Source organism: Lithobates pipiens, unplaced genomic scaffold, assembly GCF_037356315.1.
Source record: "Lithobates pipiens isolate NorthernLeopardFrog02 unplaced genomic scaffold, aLitPip1_a1.2 Scaffold_10, whole genome shotgun sequence".
In the NCBI taxonomy this organism is placed as follows: domain Eukaryota; kingdom Metazoa; phylum Chordata; class Amphibia; order Anura; family Ranidae; genus Lithobates; species Lithobates pipiens.
In genome coordinates, this window is record NW_027507686.1 from 73,784,245 (window position 1) to 73,799,450 (window position 15,206).

The 15,206-nt window shown below is 47.5% G+C and overlaps 1 long non-coding RNA gene across 1 annotated transcript in view; it reads left to right on the plus strand.

Annotated features, from left to right (window-relative positions):
* LOC143932930 (uncharacterized) overlaps window positions 1–15,206 on the plus strand; it is a 42,863-nt gene that overhangs the window by 1,311 nt on the left and 26,346 nt on the right. The window lies entirely within an intron of this gene.

Below are 15,206 nucleotides of genomic sequence, written 5' to 3' on the forward strand. Positions count from 1 at the left end.
GTACAGCACCGTTTATGATGACAGCGGAAAGAAGCTGCCATTTGCAGTTGTAAAAAAAAGTTACATTATAACCAGTCCCACTTTGTCCAAGATCTTTGTGATTCAACCCCTCCCCTATTATCCAGTGGAAATTCCCATCCTCAATTTCTTTATTTTTACTTCATTTATTTTTTTTATAAGTACTTTTTATTTTATTTAAAATTGTCAGTATATTTTCATTTTGATTTGGTAGTTTGGCTGTGCACAGCATGGTCAGACACGTCTGCAATTCCTTTGTTTTGTCAGCATAATCTTTCTCTTCCCAGGCTCTTAGCAGTCAGTTGTATTTTTCTTATATTGAGCAAAGTGGAGGCATAGCTGCAGAGGGAAAACCTAAGGCCGTGGACTGCCCACCCTTTCAAAATGCAGGAGGGAAGGGTAGGCAGCATCCAAATAGGGATGAGCTTCGTGTTCAAGTCGAACATACGTTCGACTCGAACATTGGCTGTTCGTCCGTTCGGCGAAGTCCGAACATTTTGGTCCGTTCGCGCCAAATTCGTGTTTGGCGCTCACGGCCCACAATGCACTGTGATGGCGCAGTGCATTGCTGGCTCATGATTGGCCAAGCATGCACTGTGACCCCGCATGCTTGGCCAATCGCAGCGCCAGCAGCGAGGAGAGCCATGATTGGCCACAGGCAGGATGCCTGTGGCCAATCATAGCTCAGGCTGTGTAGTGCACGCCCCACACTATATAAGGCCGCCAGCGCGGCGGCCTTGTGTAGTGTGTTGGCGTCTGAAGCAGTGGGTGTTCTGTGTACCTTCAACACAGTACACACCGATCGCTTTCGGCCGATTTTCGATCTTGCTGTTGTGTAGTGGTTATTGTCTGCGTGCCCTGACCGCAGTATACACCGCTATATTCACCTCACCTATATAGCTAGTGATCTATCTTTTATAATAGAGCTTGCAGTCAGTAGTGTTAGGAGATAGTGCGTGCTGTCTGCGTGCTCTGTACCCAGTACATACCGCTATATCCACCTACATAGCTGTTCTCTATTTGAGCCCACTTGCCATCTGCAGGAGTTATTGGAAGTTGTGTGTGCCTCCAGCACAGCACAGTATACATCTGTATATACCCCTTTATCTCTGGTGTTCTATAATAAAGGCATCTGCAGGAGTTAGTGCGTGTTCTGTGTACCTTCAACACAGTACACACCGATCGTTTTCGGACGATTTTCGATCTTGCTGTTGTGTAGTGGTTGTTGTCTGCGTGCCCTGACCGCAGTATACACCGCTATATTCACCTCACCTATATAGCTAGTGATCTATCTTTTATAATAGAGCTTGCAGTCAGTAGTGTTAGGAGATAGTGCGTGCTGTCTGCGTGCTCTGTACCCAGTACATACCGCTATATCCACCTACATAGCTCTTCTCTATTTGAGACCACTTGCCATCTGCAGGAGTTATTGGAAGTTGTGTGTGCCTCCAGCACAGCACAGTATACATCTGTATATACCCCTTTATCTCTGGTGTTCTATAATAAAGGCATCTGCAGGAGTTAGTGGGTGTTGTGTGCCTCTAGCACAATATACACTACCCAACTGCTTTTTTACCCAACTCCCTTCAGGCCATTACCATGTCTGGAAGGCCAGCAAGGAGAGGCAGACAGGCGCGAGCCGATAAAAGAGGGCAAGCAGGCTCTGTGTCTAGAGACAACAGTGCTGGTCGTGGACGCGGTGCATTGTCATCAGCATGTGGCCATGGGACACGCTTGTCCTTCTTTTCGGCAGCTGGACATGTTGAGCCGCAACATGCCAACGACTTGGTAGAGTGGATGACCAAGCCCTCTTCATCCTCCTCATCCTCTCTCACCCAGGCTCAGGGTACTAGCAAAGCAGCTGCCAACGCATCGTCTTCCCTCCTCTCAATGTCATCATCAGTGACTCCTTCCCTAGACCCACCACGTCCTCCTGAGGAGTCTCCTGAACTCTTTGAGCACAGTGTTGGGTACATGCTCCAGGAGGATGCCCAGTGTTTTGTGGGCTCTGATGATGACACTCAGCTAGAGGAAGGCAGTAGCGTGAGCGCAGAGAGAGGGGATGCTCAAGAAGGACAGCAATCTGGCAGTCATGTTCCACAAGCTGCAGCATACTGCCAGGTTTGCTACAGCGATGAAGAGGGAGGGGATGATGAGGGCACTGACTCCACGTGGGTGCCTGGAAGGAGAGAGGAGGAGGAGGAGGAGGAGGAGGAGGAGGAGGCACATGTCCAACGAGGCACGATGCCCTCCGGGGGCCAGCTTAGGGGCAGCACACCGACTGAATCACACCGCAGAGCTCCGCCTGTGCAGGGCGCTGCCTCTGCGCGTTATTCTAAAAGTTCTTTGGTGTGGGCCTTTTTTGAGACGAGTGCATCAGATCGCACCGCTGCTATTTGCAACATATGTCTCAAGCGTATCTCACGTGGCCAAAACATCAGCCGCTTGGGCACCACATACTTGACCAGACATATGTTGACCTGCCATGCAGCTCGTTGGCAAGCGTACCTCAAAGACCCACACCAAAGAACAAAGCGGACCTCTCCTTGCTCCTCATCAGCTGGCATCTCCAACCCCACTAGACCTTCAGTCCTCTCTGAAACCTGCTCTGAGAGGAATGAAGGTGTAGAATTAGGTGTGTCACAGCCAAGTGCTTCCGGGAACTCTGCTAGCGGTACACCTACGTCCGATTATAGCAGGCAAATGTCCCTGCCCCAGCTGCTGGACCAGCGAAAGAAGTTCACTCCCAGCCATCCACATGCCCAGCGGTTGAATGCTAGCTTGGCTAAATTGCTAGCACTTCAACTGCTGCCTTTTCAGTTGGTAGACTCGGCCCCCTTCCGTGAGTTTGTACAATGTGCGGTTCCTCAGTGGCAGGTCCCCAAATGCCACTTTTTCTCACGGAAGGCGATTCCGGCTCTCTACCGGCATGTGGAAGTCAATGTCCTTGCCTCGCTGGACAGGGCGGTCAGCGGTAAGGTGCATATTACCGCTGACTCATGGTCCAGCAGGCATGGACAGGGACGTTACCTGTCTTTCACGGCCCATTGGGTCACTCTTCTGGCAGCTGGGAAGGATGCAGGACAAGGTGCAGTAGTGTTGGAGGTTGTTCCGCCACCACGCCTCCAAAATGCTACTATTGGTTGTGACACACCTCTCTCCTCCACCCCCTCCTCTTCTTCTTCCTCCATGGCCTCTTCCAGTGCTCTGTCCTCAGAACCAGCGGTGCTCCGTAGGCGTTCCAGGGGCTACGCAAGTACGCAGGCAAAACGATGCCATGCCGTGCTTGCGCTGGTTTGTTTGGGGGACAGGAGACACACTGGGGTGGATGTTTTGTCAGCTCTGTAGGGGCAGGCCGAGAGGTGGTTGACGCCACGCCAGCTTAAGCCAGGAATGGTGGTTTGCGACAATGGCACCAACCTCCTCTCCGCCCTCCGACAGGGATAACTGACCCATGTGCCCTGTGTAGCTCACGTCCTTAACCTGGTGGTGCAGGGGTTCTTGGGCAGGTACCCCGGCTTACAGGATGTCCTGAAGCAGGCCAGGAAAGTCTGTGTGCATTTCCGCCGATCATTTAATGCCTGTGCTCGGCTGGCTGAGCTCCAAAAGGAGTTGAACCTGCCCAAGAACCGCCTTATATGTGACATGCCCACCAGATGGAACTCAACATTGGCCATGCTGCAGCGGCTGCACACGCAGCAGAGGGCCATCAATGAGTACCTGTGCGACTACGGCACCAGGACAGGGTCAGGGGAGCTTGGTTTTTTCTCACCACGCCAGTGGGGCATGATCAGGGATGCATGCACTGTCCTGTCACCGTTTGAGGAGGCCACAAGGATGGTGAGCAGTGACAGTGCATGCATCAGTGACACTGTACCTCTTGTCCACCTCTTGGAGCATACGCTGCGTGGAATAATGGACAGGGCACTTGAGGCAGAACAGAGGCAGGAAGAGGAGGACTTCCTTGCCTCTCAAGGCCCCCTTTATCCAGACAGTGTTCCTGCTGTGCCACCCATCACACAGGAAGAGGATGAGGAGGAGGAGGAGGATGATTGTGTCAGCATGGAGGTGGAGGCTGGCACTCAGCATCAGCAGCAGCAGCAGCAGCAGCAGCAGTCTTGTAGGGATGATTTACAGTCCCAAGAAACACGTGGACTTGTATGTGGCTGGGAGGAGGTAGCTGCGGATCATGTTGTCCTTAGTGACCCAGAGGACTCCGGACCGAATGCCTCAGCTAACCTACGCTGCATGGCCTCCCTGATCCTGCAAAGCCTGCGGAAGGATCCTCGTATTCTTCGGATCAAGGAGAGGGACCATTACTGGCTGGCCACTCTCCTTGATCCACGGTACAAGGGTAAGGTTGCCGACCTTATCTTGCCATCGCAGAGGGAGCAGAGGATGAGACATCTCCGGGAGGCCTTGCAGAAAGGTCTGTGCAATGCGTTCCCAGAGACTGGGAGGTTACAAACTCCTGGTCCTGGACAACGTTTTGCTGAGGCATCAGTCAGAAGGAGCGGTGGAGAAGGTGGCCGTCTGACTGATGCTTTCAGACAATTTTTTAGTCCGCAGCCCCAAGGTATGATTGGTTCCAGCACCCATCGCCAGCGTGTAATTTACATGGTGCAGGAATACCTAGGGGCAAGGTCAGACTTGGACACCTTTCCCACTGAAAATCCTCTGGCTTACTGGGTCTTGAGGATGGATCACTGGCCAGAGCTTGCACAGTATGCAATTGAGCTACTGGCCTGTCCTGCATCCAGCGTTCTTTCGGAACGCACCTTCAGTGCTGCTGGTGGCTTTGTTACCGATCACAGGGTGCGCCTGTCCACCGAATCAGTTGATCGACTGACCTTCTTTAAGATGAATCAGTCTTGGATCACCCACAGCTACCAAGCACCTGAAGCTGATGTAACAGAATAATTTTTTTTGAAATATCACATCCCTTCAAGACTGCCTATGCTGATGCTGAGTGACTGTCCTGTTATGTTGATTGTCTATGCTCTTCCTCCTCCGCTGATATGTTGGAAGAACATTTCTGGTTCTGGTTGATGCCATCAGCCCAATTTTTCTGCCCCTGTTTAACAGGGACGTTTAAGTACAATTTTTGATGCAATGCTTTGCAGCAGGGCTAATTCCTGCAATCAAACAAGGGTATATGGGAGAGGTTGCAGTGTGGTGGCACCAGCACCAGTGCCATCAGCCCAATTTTTCTGCCCCTGTTTAACAGGGGCGTTTAATTACAATTTTTGATGCAATGCTTTGCAGCAGGGCTAATTCCTGCAATAAAACTAGAGTATATGGCAGAGGTTGCAGTGTGGTGGCACCAGCACCAGTGCCTAAGGCCCAATTTTTCTGCCCCTGTTTAACAGGGGCGTTTAATTACAATTTTTGATGCAATGCTTTGCAGCAGGGCTAATTCCTGCAATAAAACTAGAGTATATGGCAGAGGTTGCAGTGTGGTGGCACCAGCAGCAGTGCCTAAGGCCAAATTTTTCTGCCCCTGTTTAACAGGGACATGTAATTACAATTCTTGATATAATATTTCACAGGAGGGCCCCTTCCTGTGCCCACCCAGAGTAACGGTGAGGACTTATAGTGTTGTGGCACCAGCACCACAACCACCAAAGGTCAATTTTTCTACCACTGTTCAACAATGGCATGTAATTACAATTCTTGATATAATCGTTCACAGCAGGGCGCTCCAGAGCCCACCAAGAGTCACTTTGAGGGCTTACAATGTTGTGGCAAAACCAACACCTTGTTCCGCCATTTCTGCAGAGCATATAGGGCAGGCCCCTACTTTCAATCATCCAATTTACAAACATCTCCTACTTGCAAACGGAAGGAGACAACAGCAAGTGAGATGAAAAAAGATGGACGACAAAACAAATTATACAGGGGTGATAACCCTTCCCTATGTTTTCCAAAAAGTTTAAAAATAGTTTTTTTGACTGGAGCTACACTTTAAAAATGTACCAGTTGAAAATTACAAACAGATTCAACTTAACACAACAAACCTACACAGTCCCTGTCTTGTTTGCACCGCCTGTATACTGCTGTTCTGAGTATATAGGGCCTGGGGGCCACACGCATTTCCTTTTTTTAATATGGGTACAGGGTTCCCCTTAATATGCGTACAAGACCCAAATAGGCTGGTAATGGGCAGGGAGGGCTACCCATGCCATTTTTCTCAATGATTTTCAACCATATTGCAACCATATCGCAAGCAGTTTTAAATGGTGTTATTTCCGTTTAATGTCATTTTGTGCAGGGACTGTTCTAAACACGGGAAACACGTGGCACTTCACAGGCAAACTACAGACACCCCCCAGGCACCATATTTAAAGGAATATTTCACTTTTTTTTTTCACTTTAATCGTCATTATAATCAGTGCTCCCGCCAAAACGGCCATTTTTTAAAACATTTTAGGCATTGACCCATGTCCCCTGGGGCAGGAGCCAGGTCCCCAAACCTTTTTTAGGACAGTATCTTGCATATTAGCCGTTAAAATTAGCACTTTTCATTTCGAACGTTCGAGTCCCATAGACTTCAATGGGGATCTAAAGTTCGTTCGAATTTGGGGTCCGTTCGAAAGTTCTGGTGCGAACCGAACCGGGGGGTGTTCGGCTCATCCCTACATCCAAAGAGAGAGGGGAATTCCACTGTCCAAGTGAAGGGTAGGCAGCAGCAAAAATGTATTGTAGAATCCTCCTGCCAAAGGGTTCCTGCCCTACACTAAATAGGGAAAAACATGGAAGAAGTAGGTGAAAGCAGTCCCATTACTCCAGTTTTATGGCATCGGATGTTCCCACATTGAAATGTTTCTCACCATCAATATTTTTAAGTATTTTTCTGTTAAACACTAATTACAGTTTACATTTTTTTATACTTGTATATATTTTTTGCATTCTTTATAAATTTTACAATATACTGTAAAACAAGATCTACAGGATACGGAAAAGTTTATAGAGCACAAGAAACATTGACATCATGTGTTGTTTCATAGGAAAGGCACTCAAAGTCTCCAACAGCACAGATATTCCCACCAATTACAAATAGATTGATGCTAATAAAGATAAACATGAGGTATCTCATCTCAGGGATTGTAGGAAAATGTTGTAAAGCAGTGGTGTTCTTTTGTTGGGGGGGGGGAGCAAGCAACCCCACCCCCCCCCCCCCCCCCCAGATTGGTCGGTCAGTGGCACTGCCTCTGGCTCTAATTACATGCTTCAAGTGGAAGTGGAAGGAAAATGATAAATGTTTTTCAAAATTTTTTACAAATAAATATCTGGAAAGTGTGGCATGCATTTGTATTCAGCCTCCTTTACTCTGACACCTCTAACTAAAATCTAGTGGAACCAATTGCTTTCAGAAGTCACCCAATTTGTATATAGAGTCTACCTGTGTGTAATTGAATATCAGTATAAATACAGCTGGTCTGTGAAGCCCCCAGAGGTTTGTTATGCCGCGTACACACGATCAGACTATCCAGCGGACATAGTCCGCCGGACTATCCGCTGTACTTTTGAAATGAACGGACTTGCCCACACACATGGAGGAAAGTCCGTTCATTTAGAGCGTAGCTCCAGGTAGCGAATGAAGTGTTGCTGGCCCAGTCACCTGGTATGGAGTTAAAAGGGAAGCCCTACGTCGAAAAAATGGCGTGGGGGTCCCCCCCAGGTCCATATCAGACCCTTATACGAGCACGCAAACCAGCCGGTCAGGAAAGGGGGTGGGGACGAGCGAGCGCCTCCCCATCTCCTTAGCCGTAGCAGGCCGCGTGCCCTCAACATGGGGGGTTGCTTTGGGGAACGGGGGCCACGTATTGATGAGGACAAGGGCCTCTTCCCGACAACCCTGGCCATTGGTTGTCAGGGTCTGCGGGTGGGGGGCTTATCAGAATCCAGGAGCCCCCTTTAATAAGGGGGCCCCCAGATCCTGGCCCCCCACCCTATGTGAATGAGTATGGGGTACAATGTACCCCTACCCATTCACCTGTGAAATTTTTTTTAAAAAACACAAACACACAAGGGTTAAAAATTGTTTATTGCACAGCTCAGGGAGTCTTCTTCCATCTTCGGGGGTCTTCTCGCTGGAGTCCTCCGCTATCTTCTGCTAGCTCGTCCCAACCCCCTTTCCTGACCGGCCGGGTAGCGCGCTCAGATAAGGGTCAGATAAGGGTCTGATATGATACTTTTCCTGCATGGAGAAAAGTCTGTTTATTTTGAGCGTGGCTCCAGGTAGCCGGGGCTATTGAAGGAAGCGTCGCTGGCCCCGTCACCTGGTATGGAGTTAAAGGGGAAGCCCTACGCCGAAAAAAACGGCGTGGGGGGACGCTTCCTTCAATAGCCCCGGCTACCTGGAGCCACGCTCAAAATAAACAGACTTTTCTCCATGCAGGAAAAGTCTGCAGGGTGCAGACTGGGCGAGGAGAGCATTAATGAGAGAAGCAGCCAAAAGGCCCATGGTAGCTCTGGAGGAGATGCAGAGATCCACAGCTCAGGTGGGAGAATTTGTCCACAGGACAACTATTAGTCGTGTACTCCACATATCTTGCCTTTATGGAAGAGTGGCAAGAAGAAAGGCATTGTTGAAAGAAAGCCATAAGAAGTCCTGTTTGCAGTTTGCGAAAGTCCATGTGAGGGACATAGCAGACTTGTGGAAGAAGGTGGTCTGGTCAGATGAGACCAAAATGTAAGTTTTTGGCCTAAATGTGTGGTGGAAAACTAACACTGCATATCGCCCTGAACACACCATCCCCACCATGAAACATGGTGGTGGAAGCATCATGTTGTAGGGATGTTTCTCTTCATCAGGGAAAGGGAAGTTGGTCAGAGTTGATGGGAAGATGGATGGAGTAAAATACAGGGCAATCTTAAAGCGGGAGTCTGCCGGGAGTCCGCCATTTTTTTTTAAAGCCAGCAGCTACAAATACTGCAGCTGCTGACTTTTAAAATAATGGCACTTACCCACCCAGCGCGCCCGCGATGTCGGCACCCGAAGCCGATCTCTCGATCATCTCTCGGGTGCTGCCGCCGCCATCTTGGGTATGGGAATCAGGAAGTGGAGCCTTTCGGCTTCATTTCCCGGTTCCCTACTGCGCATGCGCGAGTCGCGCTGCGCAATAAGGATGGTCCCCGCTGTCTCTGGGATCTGTGTGTTTCCCAGCAGGCAACGGGGGACCTTCGGAAAAGGGCGTAGATTCTGCGGAAAGGGGCGTACCTTCTGCAGAATCTACGCCGGAAGTGGGTGCAGATACCTGTACTGTACAGGAACCTGCACCCCCCTCCCCCCTGAAAGGTGCCAATTGTGGCGCCGGAGGGGGGGAGGGTTCCAATGAGCGGAAGGTCCACTTTAGGGTGGACCTCCGCTTTAAAGGAAAAACTGTTAGAGTCTGCAAAAAACTTGAGATTGGTGAAGAGATTCACCTTCCAGCAGGTCAACAACTTAAACATACAGCCAGAGCTACAATAAAATGGTTTAGTACAAAGCATATTCATGTGTTAGAATGGCCCAGTCAAAGTCCAGACTTAAATCTAATTGAGAATCTTTGGAAAGACTTGAAAATTGTTGTTCACAGACACTCTCCATCCAGTCTGACAGAGCTTGAGCTATTTTGCAAAGCGGAATGGCAAAAAATGTCACTAATGTGCAAAGCTGATAGAGATATACCTAAAAAGACATCCAGCTGTAATTGCAGCGAAAGGTGGTTCTACAAAGTATTGACTCAGGGAAGTTGAAAACAAATGCCCTTCACACTTTTAAGATATTTTTTTTTTACATTTTGAAAACCATTTATCATTTTCCTTTTATTTCACAATTATGTGCCACTTTGTGTTGGTGTATCACATAAAATTCCAATAAAATCCATTTACGTTTTTAGTTGTAGCATGACAAAATCTGGAAAATTTCAAGGGGTATAAATATTTTTTCAAGGCACTGTAGTTGATAAAACTGATTAAAGAGCAAAAGGCTGGTATTTAGACTTGCACCTACTACATTACGGTTACCCCAGAACCCACAATCTCAACATGAGGGAGCATAACAAATTGTTCACCAATGGAGCAGAAATAGACACCCGATGCGTTTTGAGGTAGATTCTTTTTCCTCTTCTTCAGAGGTGTATGCAGATTCACTGGATCACAATTGTTTAAATATAGCTTAATAATGTATAATAGCACATCACTGCATCTGTATTGCAACATGATATACTTATAACTAACATACAAAGTCAAACTTAACCAGCCAGAGATACTTATAATAGCATCCATTGATAGGAGGTCATCATTAACTATCCCACGAACAACAGGTGATGCATGGACCCACCAATAGGCCAACATGGATCCCCAGAGACCAAGGCAGCCCATCTAAAAAGCATCAAGAAACATAGAAGAATCATACAAAAACAGAGATATTACAATGCCAAAATAATATACATAAAATAAAGAAAAATTCACTTAAATATCTAAAATGACCCCCCAGATAGGCATCTGGGGAGGGAAGGAGGGCACTATGGTGGTATGGGGACAAGCAATACATTAATTGGTCCCTTATCTCCAAATACTTGGGGGAAGAAGGTGAAGGCAAGCCCACTCCATGGGGGCTGATTGGCTGCCTCCACACAGGGAACATACAGTATGTCCCCAATTAATGTCCTGATGCAGAGCAATCGGGTCCCACAATAGCCTCCTGACATATCCAATGCAGTGGTGCTGCCCCGCCCCTTTCAGGGGATGATCATGCCATGACCAAAGGATGTCAGCACACATGTGTGCCCCGCAACCCAGTGGTGTTTTTTTATCAATGAGACTTTAGAGGGCTGCAACTGTCACCATGGAGACCAGGGAAGAGAGGAGATAAACACTCCCTCCACCCACAGAGTCCTGACAACAGGAGTGCACCCTGGGGGCCTCTGTAGGAGCCTCCACCTGTTTAAGGGAGGCCTATATGTGCCGGGGAGCACACTTGGACTGCTGCTTGTCAAGAATATACCACTGAGTATAGGTGGCTCAATATTCGCTTGAGATACTAGCCTGCCCTGCTTTACGTGTCATGTCAGCAAAGGGCCTTCAGCACAGTGGAAGGCTTTGTGAATTAACCAACACACAAAATCATTTACTCAGCGCTGACCTTGTTGCCAATAAATTACAATGTCAGATAAATTAGCAAATTAAGTGTGTATGGCACTTTATCTGGTCAAAAATATCCATGTATGAAAGAGGACCAGGTGGTGCAAATGGAACGTTCTAAAAGTCAAATCCTAAAAATGGAAAGTCCCAGAGGAGAGCCAGATATGTAGAAGAATAGGTGTAAGGGTCATAGGCTAACACTGCATGGTGGAGGTGAGGCTGCCTCTGGAGTGGGCTGGGAACCCAACTATTGAAACAACAAAAGGAGATAGGGAGAAAGAAGTGCCAAGCAGCGAATAGTGTAGTACAATTTATTGGATGATAAACATTAAAAACATACGTACTGCACTCACAGGATATCCAAAGTTATACAGTAGGTATATAGTGTCTCAGGAAAGTCTACTCAAAGGGTTCTGGTCCATGATGTAACAGCCGTGAAGCTGGATCTGCCACTGGAAGGAATTCAGGGAGCTGGGAGGATGCTGGAGAACCGCAATGGTGATACAGAGCTGTCAGAGAGCTGGGAGAGATTTGTGACTGAGAAGCTGTGCTGTGCAAAATGTCCAACAAACATATCAGTAAATGTCCTAAACAAATGGTATACACTGTTCTTGTGTATTCCAGCTTCTCATATAATATCTATCCACCTTGTGTTACTCCCAGGGCCGCTGATAGGCCAGTACGACTGGCCCTGTTGTAGCGGGCCCGGCCAGCAGGGGGGCCTGGGCAAGCTGAGCAGATAAATAATATAAAAAAACAAAAACAAATCCTCCAACCATGGCCCATCCGGCTCGACTACCAACCAAATAGCCCCCATCACCCCCCGGTTATTTTTACGTTTTTTTTGTGCAGATAGCTATCTGCAGACTAGGTGGCGGCAGGGGAGGGACTATTTCCTCTATTTCGGGTGCGGAAGAATGCCTCTTCTGCACCCGCTCTTCATGCTGGCTGTGGCTCAAGTCCCAGCCGGTGTGTCCTCTATCGTGCCGTCCCCCTTGGCGCCGTGGAGTGATTCCTCCCCCTCCTCTTGCGAGAAGTGGCAGTGAGGCGAGCGGCGGTGGCAGACTGGCAGAACACAAAAAATAAGTAGCTGACATGATCGCATCTGAATGGAATCATTTGTGGACAGTTGGACACTCCAGTCCAGGCAGCAGTGCAGCAGGATCAGGGAAGAAGTGCCTCATGGAGCCCAGCTAAAAATTACACAGGTGTGTGCTTGCTTGGGGGGGAATTCAAGATCTACTACTGATGCAGCAGCGTATATACATTATGGTATTAGCAGCATGGGTGGCACTGTCTGCAGCAGAATATGGCATTGGTGGCATGGGTGGCACTGTCTGCAGGTAGCACATGCGTTATGCCATTAGTGTCACGGCTGGCACTGTTTGCAGCACGTTACAGCATTGGCGGCACTGTCTGCCGGTAGCACATGCTTTATGGCCCATAACGCATGTGCTGCCTGCAGAGACAGTGCCACCTGTGCCGTCAATGCCGTAATGTGCTACAGACAGTGTCACCCATGCCACCAATGCCGTAATGTGCTACAGACAGTGCCGCCAATGCCGTAATGTGCTGCAGACAGTGCCACCCATGCCGCCAATGCCGTAATGTGCTGCAGACAGTGCCAGCCATGCCTATCACTTGTAGACAAACCTTCACTTTGTTTCAAGGTGGGGTCTGGGGAGGGGCTGGGACAGGGCGGGCTGAAGGAGGGACCATGGGCGGGGCCAGGGGTGGAGCTGAAGGGGGCCCCATCAGGTAGGCTGTACAGGGCCCCATGATTTTTAGTAGTGGTCCTGGTTACTCCAAAAGCTTACCTCTTGCAATCAAATGAGGTCTGTGAGTGCTTTATAAATAGGACTGGTAAACCAAGCCATCTCCTTTCTTGATCATAACAACCATCTGAAAGGAGAGGGTTAATCTCTATCAGGTCCACAATTCATCACAACTCAGAAAGAGAAAATTAAAATATTCATAGTACTCACTTCTAGCAGACTCAAGCTTTATAGCAAGGTTGACATTATTCTGCCTCAGGGGAGGGGGGTTGAGGACGGGTTTGGGGTGCAACAACAGGTACATTATTCTGTTGCCTGCATTGTTTTTCTGTTGCCTGTACTGACATTTGTGAAAATAACATCTGATAATATAAAGGTCCTTGTTGTGGCACTTTCTATTCTGGGGTGACAACATTCTGCCCCATCTCCTGCAATCTCCTGTCTGTAAATCACCACCATGCTCTACTAAACTGAACTGAAAATGACATGCTGATGTGCATTCCAGGCTTTATTTATATATGTCTTTTCAGGCAATTTGTGTTTGAGGAGTGGGGGTTTTCAAAAAAGTAGACCTAACATTTTCATGGAAAGTATCATTTAAAAAAAATAACCTGTAAAAAGACAATTGCAACCAGCAACAATTAGAAAAAAAAAAAAAACATGCAGCCTATTACAACTGTAGTGCATGTGGACAGGGGCAAGTGAAAAAAAGTCTGCAGTTCATGAGCAGCATTCAAATGTAACAAAGGATGAAAACATGTTTGAAAACGTGTCTCTCCCCACCTCCAGATTTTCCAATATACATAGCATTTTGCTACATACAAGACATTCAGTAAGGGTTTACATCTACTTTACCAGATCTGCCAGTGTTATACTCCCCCTTGTGCAGCTAAGGTACATTGTCAATATGGCTACTGTGAGCCTTCTTTTTTATAGTGAGGGGACTGGCTTATCCAAAAGCCCCCTTGGCGGCCCGTCTAAGCCAGATAACCTGGATTGGATGCTGGTGATACTGTTGCGCTTTCTGTTTGCCCTATAATTGGCTTGCTGATCTAAGTTTAAAGGCCAGGCAGTGCATTGTGGGTACAAAGAACACAAAGACCTAGAAACAAGTGTAAAACACATTGATAAGTGTAGCACGCTCCTAGGTAGGTGCTAGGATTAGGTCAATTTAGTTCTGGCTCACTGCATGCAGTAGAGCTGCAGAGCTGCATTTCTGTATTAGGCAAATTTAGTTTTGTCTCACTGTAATCAAAAGGCTGCATATATTTTCCTGGCCTATTCTATGTTTCACTGGCTTCAGGATTGATTGCTTCCAATATGGCAGATCCACAAATGTTCTGGAAGTTAGTGGGCAGTGTTTAATCAGCAGCTTAATATTCATACAGTTCTGGCCAATCCCTAGGGAGAAGTGCCCAGATGGGGACTGTGAGTCTGTATAAATATTCTGAGACAGTGCAGCTGGGTCTTTTTACCTGAGGAAGAGATTACAGCCCAGGGGGGCAATTAGCCCCTAGGCCATTCAGCCATGTGCCTGTGGGATGTTGAGGCCTCATTTGGGATATCTGGGGGCCTTCTTTACTAAGAGACTGACTAAGCCTGAGGATCTAGTCTGGTATCACAGGGTGAAAGAGTCTTGAGGATATTGGAAGAAGGCAACCAATTTTTCCAAAAACATTTGTGAGTACAGACTGGTGATACAGATCCTAGAGACTGTGTGAAGTTGTTATTCTTCTTGTGCTAGAGTCAGAGTGTTTAGTTGTGATCATAAGTTTACATACCCTTGCAGAATTTATGATTTCTTGGGCATTTTTCAGATAATATGAATAAGAAACATTTTTATTAACTAAAGGCTAGTGTTTGGCTGCAGTCATGTATTATCAATCAACTGTGTTTACTCTTTTTAAATCATAATGACAACAGAAACTACTCAAATGACCCTGATCAAAAGTTTACATACCCTGGTGATTATGGCCTGATAACAAGCACACAAGTTGACACAAAGGGGTTTGAATGGTTATTAAAGATAACTATCCTGACCTTTGATCTGTTTGCTTATACTTAGTCTATTGTGACTGTATAAAAGGTCAGTGAGTTTCTGGACTCCCTGTAGACCCTTGCATCTTTCATCCAGTGCTGCACTGACATTTCTGGATTCTGAGTAATGGGGAAAGCAAAAGAATTGTCAAAGGATCTGATGGAAAAGGTAATTGAACCGTATAAAACAGGAAAGGGATATAAAAAGATATCCAAGGAATTGAGAATGCCAATCAGCAGTGTTCA